This window comes from Epargyreus clarus, unplaced genomic scaffold (assembly GCF_041222505.1).
Source record: "Epargyreus clarus isolate Ecla_fem2 unplaced genomic scaffold, WU_Ecla_fem_2.2 ptg000009l, whole genome shotgun sequence".
Lineage (NCBI taxonomy): Eukaryota > Metazoa > Arthropoda > Insecta > Lepidoptera > Hesperiidae > Epargyreus > Epargyreus clarus.
In genome coordinates this window covers 15,663,604-15,675,830 of record NW_027332217.1, presented here as the reverse complement: position 1 = coordinate 15,675,830, position 12,227 = coordinate 15,663,604, and positions in this window count along the sequence as shown.

Below are 12,227 nucleotides of genomic sequence, written 5' to 3'. Positions count from 1 at the left end.
ATAATGTCGAATAACGTCTGGGGTTGGACGTGTGATCGCTAGAGACAGGGGAGACAGACACAGACAGGGGACTTTAGAGGTCATAAGAACGTCGATTCTGGTGGTTAGACACCGTGGTGATTACTGAAGGCCGTTTGGTTTGAATGTGACATGAAATAGCCGTATCTTTCTCCGTCAATATGCTTTGCTACGTGGTGCTTCGCTTTCTCATAAATGTAATGGGGTCTAGTTAGTTACACATATATTTTTAAATATGTTTTTTTTACTAAATATTTTTCTTTTTAAAGTGTTTGCTTTAATGATCTTATATTTCTTAAAACTATTTTCTTTAGAAAATACCCGTATAGTCGGGTGAGTGTAGTTGCTTCCAGTCTAGTGCAATAAGTAACATGAACAAGAACGAGCAAACGCGTAAAAAAAATTGCGACGACTATGACTAAAGTATGTTTTATATTTTATCGCAAATTTTATGAAGTCTTTTAATATCAAAACAAAAATTCAAGCCCTAATTTTCTACAAAATAAACAAAAGTGATCTTGCCGTAGTCAGTAAATTACCGCCGTAACTCAATTAGCGGGACAGCTATGGCGCTGTTGTCCGCGTAATGCGGCTAATTAATAAAGAACGCCAGGTGTTATAACACGGCGCTTTCACTGATTTCTATGAGGTTTTATTTCACCATGTTATAAATAGCACCGGCACCTTACAAGGAAAACACCTTAGGACAATGAGAAGAATTGATGATAATAAATGGGGAAACGATAACGCCTATACTTAATTAGATATTTTAGTTTCTTTTATAGTACTCTTCTTATATAGAAGCCGATCAAGCATGCTGTCAACTGATTGTAAATGACCACTGCCGCTCATGGATATTTGCAATCAACCTGAGATAAAATTATAATCCTATCTGAGATCAGTTGCATATGCGTTGCTATCCCTGAGAATTAAATTCGAACGCTGCGGATAGTATACCTTACTCTCTCTTAATACACCTTGAAGGGTGTAGTGAGCGAGACAAAATATAGCAGCGTTGAACAGTGTTATAGTTAGGCAAAAAAGGTGAAGCCTCCAAAGTCGAAGCGCAAAGCGTTCCTTCAAAATAATAATTGAGACTGGTAAGTATCCTCGCCATGATGACCAGCAGATACCTAATTATGGCAACCACTACATAGATGACAATAGTGTGTTGTTGATAGTGTCCTATTCATTATGACTAATTTCGAAATGTAAATACAATTATGCTGCAACGTAAAGTAGCTCCATGTTTCAAATAGGGGTTCAAAGTAGTTCAGGGCTCCAGTCCCCGAAGTAGGGGTACAGAATAAAACAAACTATATAAAATACAAAGCAGAAAACAACTGGAGAGACGTTAAATATTCTAGAACATTAGAGAGCGCGCTTTGTCATTAGCATAGCCATTAACTTGCCGAGAGGGTGTGGTGTCACTGCTCGCGGTACAGTTACACTGTCATGGCAGCAGACACCTCTGTGGTTCAATACCGGAGGTACCACCGCCACAAGCTTTTAGCTAAAAGCTGTATTCCGATGGAAGCCGAAGCGTTCTATGTCCTCGCCTGTCGCCTGTTGTCTAATCAAAACCTAGCTAACTTCCAGTTGATTTAAAATCATGGAAGGCGAAAAGTAATATCTTATAGAACATTTACAGAAAACCCATGAATGTATAGTTTAATAAAAAAATACCATTACAATCTTATTCGCGGTTTGTGGTGTATTTGACTTATGTTTTGGTGTTAATACGGATACCTTGGTGCACGAGTCCAACTTGCATTTGACCGGTTTCTGCTAATAAGTATTCTATCCACGGACTCTCCGCTGCGAAACACGCCCTACCCAAACAAACTTCACACTAGTAGGTATTCGTAACCCAAATTCGTGGCCCGCGGGTCGTCACCTGCGGTCACATGCATTATTCGCCTCCGAACCTAATAGCCAACTTTCGCAACACCTAATCCCCGGTGATTCTGAACACTTTGGTATTCAGGGCGGCTAGGAACTCTAGAGACTCTAGAGAACTTGGAGTTTGAATAAAGTTATACAAGTTTTCCAAGTATATTGTACATTTTAAGGCGGTAGAACTAGTATAATTCACTCAGGAGGTACAAGTTTACCAATTTCTATCTTAAAGCACTTCTTACGTTTCGGTAGGAAATGATGGTTACAGGCTGACTGATATATATGGTGACTATGTGACTCCTTCATGATTTATATATGCTTATAAATGTCAGTGGCCACTTATCAACAGGAACCTGCATGCTCTTGTGCAACTCCTACATATGTGTGTATGTTCTAGCTTTCACTCGCGCCTCCTCCCGCGTGACATTGTATCTCATTTCGTACATCGTACTCATCGTATTTTTTTTTTGTGAAAGCATCCATCCTCATAAACTTTCACGTTTATAATATAAGTAAGCTGCAAGGTAAGATAAGATACTAAGTTTTATATGGGAGTGACGCCGGGTTATGTGGGATGTTTATCCCACTAAAACCCCTCCGGTGGCCGTCCTTAGCGTTTGGTGTGCAATTCCGGATTTCCAACGGAACCTAATCTAAACCTAACCTAACCTAACGCGATACCCTTCTATCGGACTCTGCAACCATACAAACCGCTCCTTCCCAGGGTTGCTTGCTGGATGGTTTGAGCTCCCACTCTTGCCGCCCGCAACCCCGGAAGCCCCTTTTAGTCGCCTCTTACTACAGGCAGGGGATACCGTAGCCCTATTCTGGTCCCGGTACTACAAGGACAAAGTTAAGATACTATCTACGTACGTCTTTTCCACTGTAGATCACTATAAACATTAAACAACTTCCATCAAGTACACAGACAGGAGTTCTATATATAATCGAGTTAGGACTCGATCAAACTACGTCCAGCCGCTAACTTTGGGCAAGATCGACGTCTTGTAGCGAAGCTGAGTAATGACCTCGATCGAACACAGCTGGGATGATCAAGATCACTCACTTAGCAAATGAGGATTTAGACTAGACTAACAAGTTACTAACTTACTACTAGAGTTTGTAGTTACTAAGTACGCTATCGGCCAAATTAGTCGTGAATCATGGCGTGAAAAGACTAAATCCTTAATTTACGATTTTTTAATAAGAAACCAAAAAAATACATAAAAAAATCGAAACTCTGCTACAAAAAGACAACATTGAGCTAAAATCTTAATTTGTTTTACATCATTATTTTAAAATCCTTTTTAAAAATGTAGGTAAATCTAAGTAGTACCTAACTAGATAATACATTTGCCCTCTGTCAGTCCTATAATTTAAACGAATCAAACGACACTACATGTTAAAACCAGTCAAGCCTTTTGGATTGCAAGGCGTGCCAAAAAACGAGACATATTAATACAAAAATTACCTACATGCTGTAGGCTAAAATAATAATAAAAGGTCATATATTACCACTCGAACAGAATGGTAGACTATGCCCTTCCTGTTGTTACTTCCAGTTTCGATACAAACTTTAGCTGCTTAAACAAAAGTTTAGTTTTATATCACGAAGATACATAAAATCTTAATCAAGTTCTGCGGGCTACATTCAAAAATCTTAATTAAAAACGTAGAGCAAGAATAAAATAAACAGTATATCTCCCCGGCATGACGTTTTACTGCGGAGACGCGCGAATAGTTGTAGGCAATATATTTGAGGCCGTTTCGCGTTCCATAAACTAAATTTATAAGGCATTCCCCGCTTCGCTATAATTCCGTGAGCCCTCCCTCCTCCAATTAGAAGTCTAATTAAAATATTGATTGCATGAATAATATTACGCTTTGGTGGCAGGAATCGTAGGCGGAAGTTGGCTTCGTTTAAAATGACTTTATGCACGTGAACTTAAAGTGTTGATGCTATTCAATATTTTACCGTTTCATAATGTAATGGGTTAATGTTAATGTTACGCTTTGTACATAAACGTATGAAAAAACATTTTTGTTGTATATTGAACATAATAAGTAATTCTACAAAAACGGTCGATCAAAACAATATGCGGTATATTACTATGATCTCTGTATTTATTATATTAAAAAAAAAATGTTTTAAGAGATATTACAGTAGCAAACGAACATACATTCCAATTGGTGTTAAGTGACTACTGCTGCCCATAAACATCTTATATATAAAATTCTCGTGACATAATGTTAGTTACCGTTCTCCTCCGTAACGGCTTTGCCGATTTTAACCAAATTTTATATGCATATTCAGTAGGTGTGAGAATCGGTTATTATCTATTTTTTATACCTCTAAGTGATAAGGGTTGTTCACCCTTAAAAAATTTTTATTTATATGTCAACACATCGTTTGCCGGGTCAGTTAGTAATACAATAAATAAATCAATCAAATGGCTACAGCTGCCCGTGGAACATATATTATAATCAACCCCTAAAAAGATTAGATTCTTACCTGAAGACGGCCAATGACGCGTTGCTACCCCAGAGGACTAAGTTATAATGCATGGGAAAGATCATCGGGTAGACCCTTTCTACCATTAAAATATATCGTACTTACAAACTCCTATCTAACCCACAATGAGAATAAAGAAATACCACTAGTACTTTTTTATTAAAAAAAAGAAAAGAAGGTAGGTAGGTACTTTGTAGCACAAAAGCATAAATATTCAAAGTACTGAGTAATTTCTAGTCCCAATCGAATTATATTTAATAGTAAGTAATAAATACATTTAGAGTATGTATTTAAAGTTGTACAACTTTCTCCAAAATTGAGGTCGCCGGTGTCACAACATTTGAAGGCATCAAAATACATTTTAAATATAGAACATGTCCACTCGACCCGGATTTTAGTTATTCAGCGACGGAGAGGCCACTTGACCGCGTATAAAAAGACGAATTTATATTTTAATGGAGGTTTATTATTTAGGGACGTTATATTGACTTCCTGCAACACGTAATATGTTGAAATGTTATGTGGAGGTACTGTAAAGTTAATAAATAATTTATAGTTCGTGTCAAAAAATCTAAAGTCCTATTCATATGCTCATGTATTTTTTATTATTTCTTATATCAGTACTAAGTAAGTAAGCAGTGATAGCCTAGTGGATAAGAAACGCGGCCTCTCGATCGAGGGGTCCGAGGTTCAAATCCCAGGCACGCCTCTGATTTTCAAATTTATGTGCGTATAAGAAAATAATTATCACTTGCTTAAACGGTGAAGGAAAACATCGTGAGGAAACCTGCATACCTGAGAGATTTATAAAAAAAAAAACTCAAAGGTATGTGAAGTCTACCAATACGCACTTGGACAGCGCAGTGGACTACGGCCTAATCCTTCTCATTCTGAGGGGAGACCCGTGCCCAGCAGTAGGACAGTAATGGGTTGATGATGATGATGATGATATATCAGTACTAAGATTGATTTTTTCTAAGTTAGAAATTAATTAATTAGCTTTTGATTTAACGGTGAACGAAGACTTCGTAAGGAAACCTGCATAGTTGAGATACCCTTAGAATAAAAATCTAAAACGTAGGTGAAGTGTAACAATACGCACTTGGCCAGCGCTCTGGACTATAGCTTACTCCTTCTCATTCTGAGAGGCCACCCGTGTCCGACGCAGCTTTAGTATGATTTTCAGCTACCAATGGAAAAATGACGTAAGTGCAAATGCAATATATAAAACATTACTAACCGCGACGCGGCATTACATAATTATGTTCATAAGCGAAAGCACCCATTTAATATTAGGTAAAAATTACGCCCTCTTTCAATTTCTATAGCATTACAGAAACGTGTCACAAACAATATTAAATTTTACTTTAATACAGCTGTAAAGCTTAACGTGAAACTTTTATCTGACGCTCGCCTGATCGCCGATAAAATAAAAATACGTGCCGAGCTACAATTTAAAGTTAAATCGAATCGGACCCCGTTCGTAGACAATGTCTCTTTTATTGTTGGCGTTAAACTTCGCTTGGGGAGCTTCAATACTGATTATCGGATCTATATACTCGAGATCTGCGGTTAGAATGTTTAATGAGGTATTAGAAACAGCAAATGAATACGCTGATTAATGTGTGCTGCTATGTTTAGGTTCGGTTTCAATTGTGTGGGGGTACATAAGGTGCTCCGATTACATTTTCAATGGTAGATAGCATGTGACCAACCTATCTGGAGTTGATTACAGAAAACAGATGTACGTCGGCTACACTGGCCTTTTACCTTGAGGTTCACTGCATACCGAATTGTTACTTCAATGTTTAAAATGTTTTAAATCCATTAAAGTGTTGATAAGCCAATATTAAGATGTGTATGTACGAAAAATTAACTACATTTTCGTTGAAATGTAACATTTAACTATTTTCTAATTTTTGTTAGTTCTTTTGTTACCATGGCTCGATAGAGCAAGGCAATCAATTTATTCGCAATATTTTTAACAGTATAATGGAAATGGATAATCGAAAATTATGATTGATCAAACACGGCTTTCATATAGGCGTGGTTTTCCAGAAGATCAAATCATTTCGTATATTTTACATTACAATTTGTAGTTTTAGTTTTATAGACTATCATTCATGATAAGATTGTAATTATATTGGCCTGACGTTCACCTAACTGATCGCAATTTACGTACTCTTGCTGTACAGCTACTACGATAAACCCTTTATTATAGAACGTACACAACACATTGCCTCTTTTGTTTATAGATACAACAATCAAGTCAGTGTATACAGTGCAATGGATACTACACTCGGTATGTGTTTCAGCTCCACTTGATTATATCGTAGTGGGTGCTTTATGTGCCACTATCCCACTCGGATGGCTCGTAAAACGTGGACAGCATATGAAGTCGCATTAATGGTGTTTCATATATGGAGCCACCCATACTATATTATATTAAAGAACACGTAAAAACTATGGATGTATTTACAGCTTTTATTTTATCACCAAGTTATGAAATAAAAAGAAACAAATATAATAATGATAAACGTGTATATGATTTATCAGTGTGATGGTTAAATAATTCAGAATCGGATTTACTTTTAATGAAAATACAATGTAAATTTAAAATATTTACGGCTCGGCCTTAGAGGAAAAGACGAATGCCACATTTCGCTTAATGAAATATAACCTTCAAGTGTTATATATTTTTTACAAATAGGATTCCTGTTATCACTTATATACTACTAGATGTACGTCATTCGTTGTATACTCGTGTAAGTTACGTCAAAATCAATATAATACTATGCATTTTGTCATCACTGACGTACAAAATTATTATAAAACATAACCTCATAAACATAATCTGAATAATAAACCTAAACATAATGTGGTGGCTAGCGCTAAAAGCGCTGTAGTACTGAATATAGCTGTGTACAGCACAAGTCCCGATACTCCAATGTATTGTTGCATAAATAACGAAGACAACGGAACTCAAATACACTCTCAGAACTTGCTAACATAAATAACGATACAGAAACCAGAGTAACGAAACTTTACCCGAACGGAACGTACTTGCTACGTGCGATGCTTATGAGGGTGCTTTCCGTTACGAAGTTATGTGTAAATTACATACAACTTGCCGGCATAATATCTGAAATTCTTACAAAAAATCAAATTTATTTGCAAAAACATGAGTGCATAATAAATAATAAAAGTATGCTAAATAAAAAAGAAACAAGTAAACATCATTTCAACGATTATTTAAAACGTTCGTATTGAATTTAAACAACGAAATTATTATTCATTGCTCCACTATAAACAAATCTAATTTTATACAAATAAAAGTAAGGAAATAGAAAAATCAAAGAAAATGTACCTTGAGGAACATACTGACCACGTGTACTCGCGTAGCATACTGTTTCATGTACCATGTATTCTTATCTTAGAAACCAAAAACGTACCTAGAAAGAAAGTTTGCCACGGCATACACGTGGTGACCGAAGTGGACTTAACCACATGGGTTATCAAATTCTCATATGATATAGTTTGGCCGCTCAGATAATGCATTAGAGGCAATACAAACAAGTATTACTATACCCATAGATATACTACTAATAAAGACTTAGATAGGTTACTAACAAAACAATCCACTTGTTGGTGGCACTCATCGCGAGAAATACACACTACTTTACAAATATTATATTTAAACAACACACTAATAAATAGTAAAGAGAAGCATGTGCAAAAAAAGTATAAACATATAACTTTATGCGTGACGTGACAGTCATGATGACTATTCGTCAAAGATGAGTTTAAGCCAAATCCGTCTATATATAAATATAAATGATATATAGAGACCTTACCTTTATTCATGATCACCTTTATACAATTTTACATAATATTAATACAAACGTTAGCATATCATCAATAAAAAGGTTGAAAAAAAATTAACAAAAAAATAAAACCGACTTCTATGTCACTACAAAGTAAAAAATATTTTTTTGTTAATAATTTTTTTTTCAGGGAATATACTGTGGTGTACATGTGACGATACCCTCTACCCTCTTTCCCTTTGAATTCATGCCATTCGAAAAAGGGCGAGCTCGAGTGTACCTCCCTTACCACTCCTACACACTATCGTTAACTGCGGGGATGTCCCATCGCGCGACTAGCCGCTTTTCCAATATAATATTCAAGTGCTGATGATCGTACGGATTTAACCGACACAAAATTACGAGGAAATGCAGTGAACCGAGCCGACGGTTAACCGCTAGTGCGTAGGAGGAGTTGGGCATGCGTACGAGATTAATTAAAACACAGATTAACAATCACACTGAAACATAATTGATGGAAGGTTAACAGCCAATTAGTGATTTTACTGTATACAATAACAATGACAGTATCCATGGAGAACCTCTGCGTTCAAAACAAAAATAAAATATCTTAGTTTTTTTGAAAAACAAATGTGAAAAAACGCACGGTCCTTCAAGAAGGCATTGACGCAAGCTATAATCTCGCAAACTTTATTGGAATAAATAACTCTAATATTATAAGTTTATTTACCCAACGTAACGCATAGCACCTTAATGGATAGGTATTATAAATAATGCATTTGTAAATTAAACAGAGTACTGATGTCTATTTAATTTCCCATAATGAAACTTCTTGTACACACATGAATACATGATTACATACCCAAAATAAACGTAATGAAATTTAGTTATTTTTCGTGTCCGTTTCGGTTGTGTTGAAGTATCGTGTTATTAATGTAATGATCATCCATTAAAAGAACGTTATGAAGCCGCATAGCATAATGCCGGTTTATCAAAAGTCCAGGTTCGATTTTCAGACAAGAAATCTATATGAACTTGCACTGATAATGGATTTCATAATATAAGTGCGTGTCCAAAATACAGGGATACCAATAAATCCCACCTACAGGATAAGAGTATGCTATGTACCGCTGCTATTCCATGTACTTGTGACGTGTAGGGTTTTATTTATTTTAACTAATACGTGAACTTATAACAATAATAATTACACTACAAAGACATTTTATACTTTTAGATAGTGCGAAACGTATGCAATGACACGCGAAAAACAGCGCGTTCAGGGAGTCTGTCGCTTTGGCTTTGCAAAAGTGTCGCTTGCTGAACTTTTGTTATGAAAACCAATATGAGCAGCGCCATAGGCGCCTGTTTTCCAAAATCAGGTAAATGCTGCTAATGTTTCACACGACCGACGCCTGCGACGTTCCAGACCGTACGAGGCGTGTGCCCGCTCCATTACCGTACTCAAGATTTCACCCTCATACATATACGAACGAACAAGAACTAGATTTGGATGTTGTTCTTTTGATGAGAGACTTGGCTTAAAGATTCAGTATTTGATCATGAGATAATTGATAATAGATATACGATTTTCAGGCGTGATAGATCTTCTACATCATCTAGCAAAAGTGATGGTGGCGGCGTTTTATTCGCAGCTTTAAATAAATATGAACCCATACGTAAAACCAAATGGGAATCGGAGAGTGAAGATCTCTGGATTAGTATGAAGCTTAATCAAGGAATTTCCCTTTACATTTGCCTAGTTTATCTTCCTCCCCCAGTTACATATGCTCGACTCAATAATCTAGTATTAAATATATCTGATGTAATTCAACACAAAATACCTAGTAAATCCCTATTCTTGCTGGCAGGAGACTTCAACCTACCCAATATAGAATGGAAACACGATTTAAACCTTAATACATTTCTACCAACTAATATAATCAACACTACTGATAGCTTACTTACCGATACTACTTCCCTCGCTGGCCTTCATCAAATCAATGGAGTATATAATGTGAATGGACGCATGCTTGATTTAGTATTTACAAATTCGACTGGCTCCTTCTCGGTATCTAAGAGTAGTAGCCCCTTAGTTGACGAAGATAAATTTCACCCCACTTTATCTATCTCTCTAAAGTGCGTCTCATACAAGTCCTCAAAAATAAATAAAATAACTTCTTTAAATTTCTATAAATCAAATTACAATAGTATTAGAGAGGAACTAGATTTAATAAATTGGAGAGAACATTTTACACCGAACCAAACAATTGATGAAGCTGTGGATACCTTCTATGATTTGATTAATCCTATTATTTGTAAACATACACCAATACGTAAAAATAGTAATAAGTACCCCATTTGGTTCAGCCGCTCTTTGCAACGAACCCTGAAAGAAAAAGCTAAATTTCATAATAAATATAAAAAGTATCAAAATCCTAGAGACCTGTTAACTTATCAAATGCTTAGAGAACGTTGTGATAAAAATATGCAATCATGTTTAAATACATTCAAAGTAAATGTCAAAAAACACATTAAAAACGACCCTAAATTCTTCTGGACCTTTATTAAATCTCTAAGATCAAACAGTAACGCAATTCCAGATGAATTGTTCTTCAAAACAAGTATTGCACAAGGCGGGCAAGAGATAAGTGAACTGTTTTCAGAATATTTCTATTCAATATACAGAAATGATAATGCTCCAACTTCTTCGTTAATAACCGACGAGCAAACTAGTGTTCATGGGGCAATGTCATCATGTTACCTTTCTGAACCAGAGATTTTGAAATATTTGGATCAACTTGATACAAACAAAGGACCTGGTCCTGACTCTATCCCTCCATTATTCCTGAAAAATTGTTCCTTACAGCTCATTAAACCACTACATTACATTTTTAATAAATCTCTCCATTGTGGCATTTTTCCTACTAAATGGAAAATTGCATATGTCACGCCTATCCACAAAAAAGGTGATCAAAATGACATTTCGAACTACAGACCAATTTCCATTTTATCTGCGTTTGGAAAACTATTTGAAGCTCTTGTTCACAAAAGAATCTATTACTATCTAAGACCTGTTTTTGATAACCACCAGCACGGGTTCCTGCCCGGCAGATCAACCACGTCAAACCTTCTTGATTATGTCAGTGATATAAATAGTGCGTTAGAAGACAAAAACGAAGTTCATGCTATCTATACTGACTTTTCAAAGGCATTCGACGTGGTTAATCATAAATTGCTTATCAAAAAATTAGGCCACGCAGGTATATGTGGTTCTTTGCTTAGATGGTGCGAGTCATATCTCCAAAACCGGTCTCAATTAGTATCCGTAAGAGGGTTCAAATCTGCACCAAAAACAGTTCCATCTGGCGTGCCCCAAGGTTCACATTTGGGTCCTTTGTTTTTCCTTGTTTTTATCAATGACTTGTGCCTTAGCATAACATCAAATTACCAAATGTTTGCTGACGACCTCAAGCTATATAGAACCATAAAAGGTCAAGGTGATATAAGATCTTTACAGAATGACCTTGATGCTATAAGCAGCTGGTGTTCAAAGAACCTCATGAAAATGAATGCATCAAAATGTTATCATTTAAAATTCTCTACCAAAAAAAAGAATCCCATGTTGGCTAGTTACTATATCGATAACGAAATTATCAGCGAAGTTTCTAGCATCCGTGACCTTGGTGTTGTTGTTGACTCCAAGCTTAACTTTCGGGAGCACATCGACTCAATTACCAAAAAAGGAGCTCGTTTGGCTGGTTTTGTTTTACGTCAAACTAGATTTTTTAAAGATTTTGAAATTCCCATTCTACTTTTTAATAGTTATGTAAGATCTTTGTTAGAATATTGCAGTCCGGTCTGGAGTCCGACATATGCCGTGCATATCCATCGATTAGAAAGACTTCAAAAACAATTTCTCTATCACCTCTCTTACTCAAATAATCTCTGTCGTAATTTAAAATCCTACGACTCTA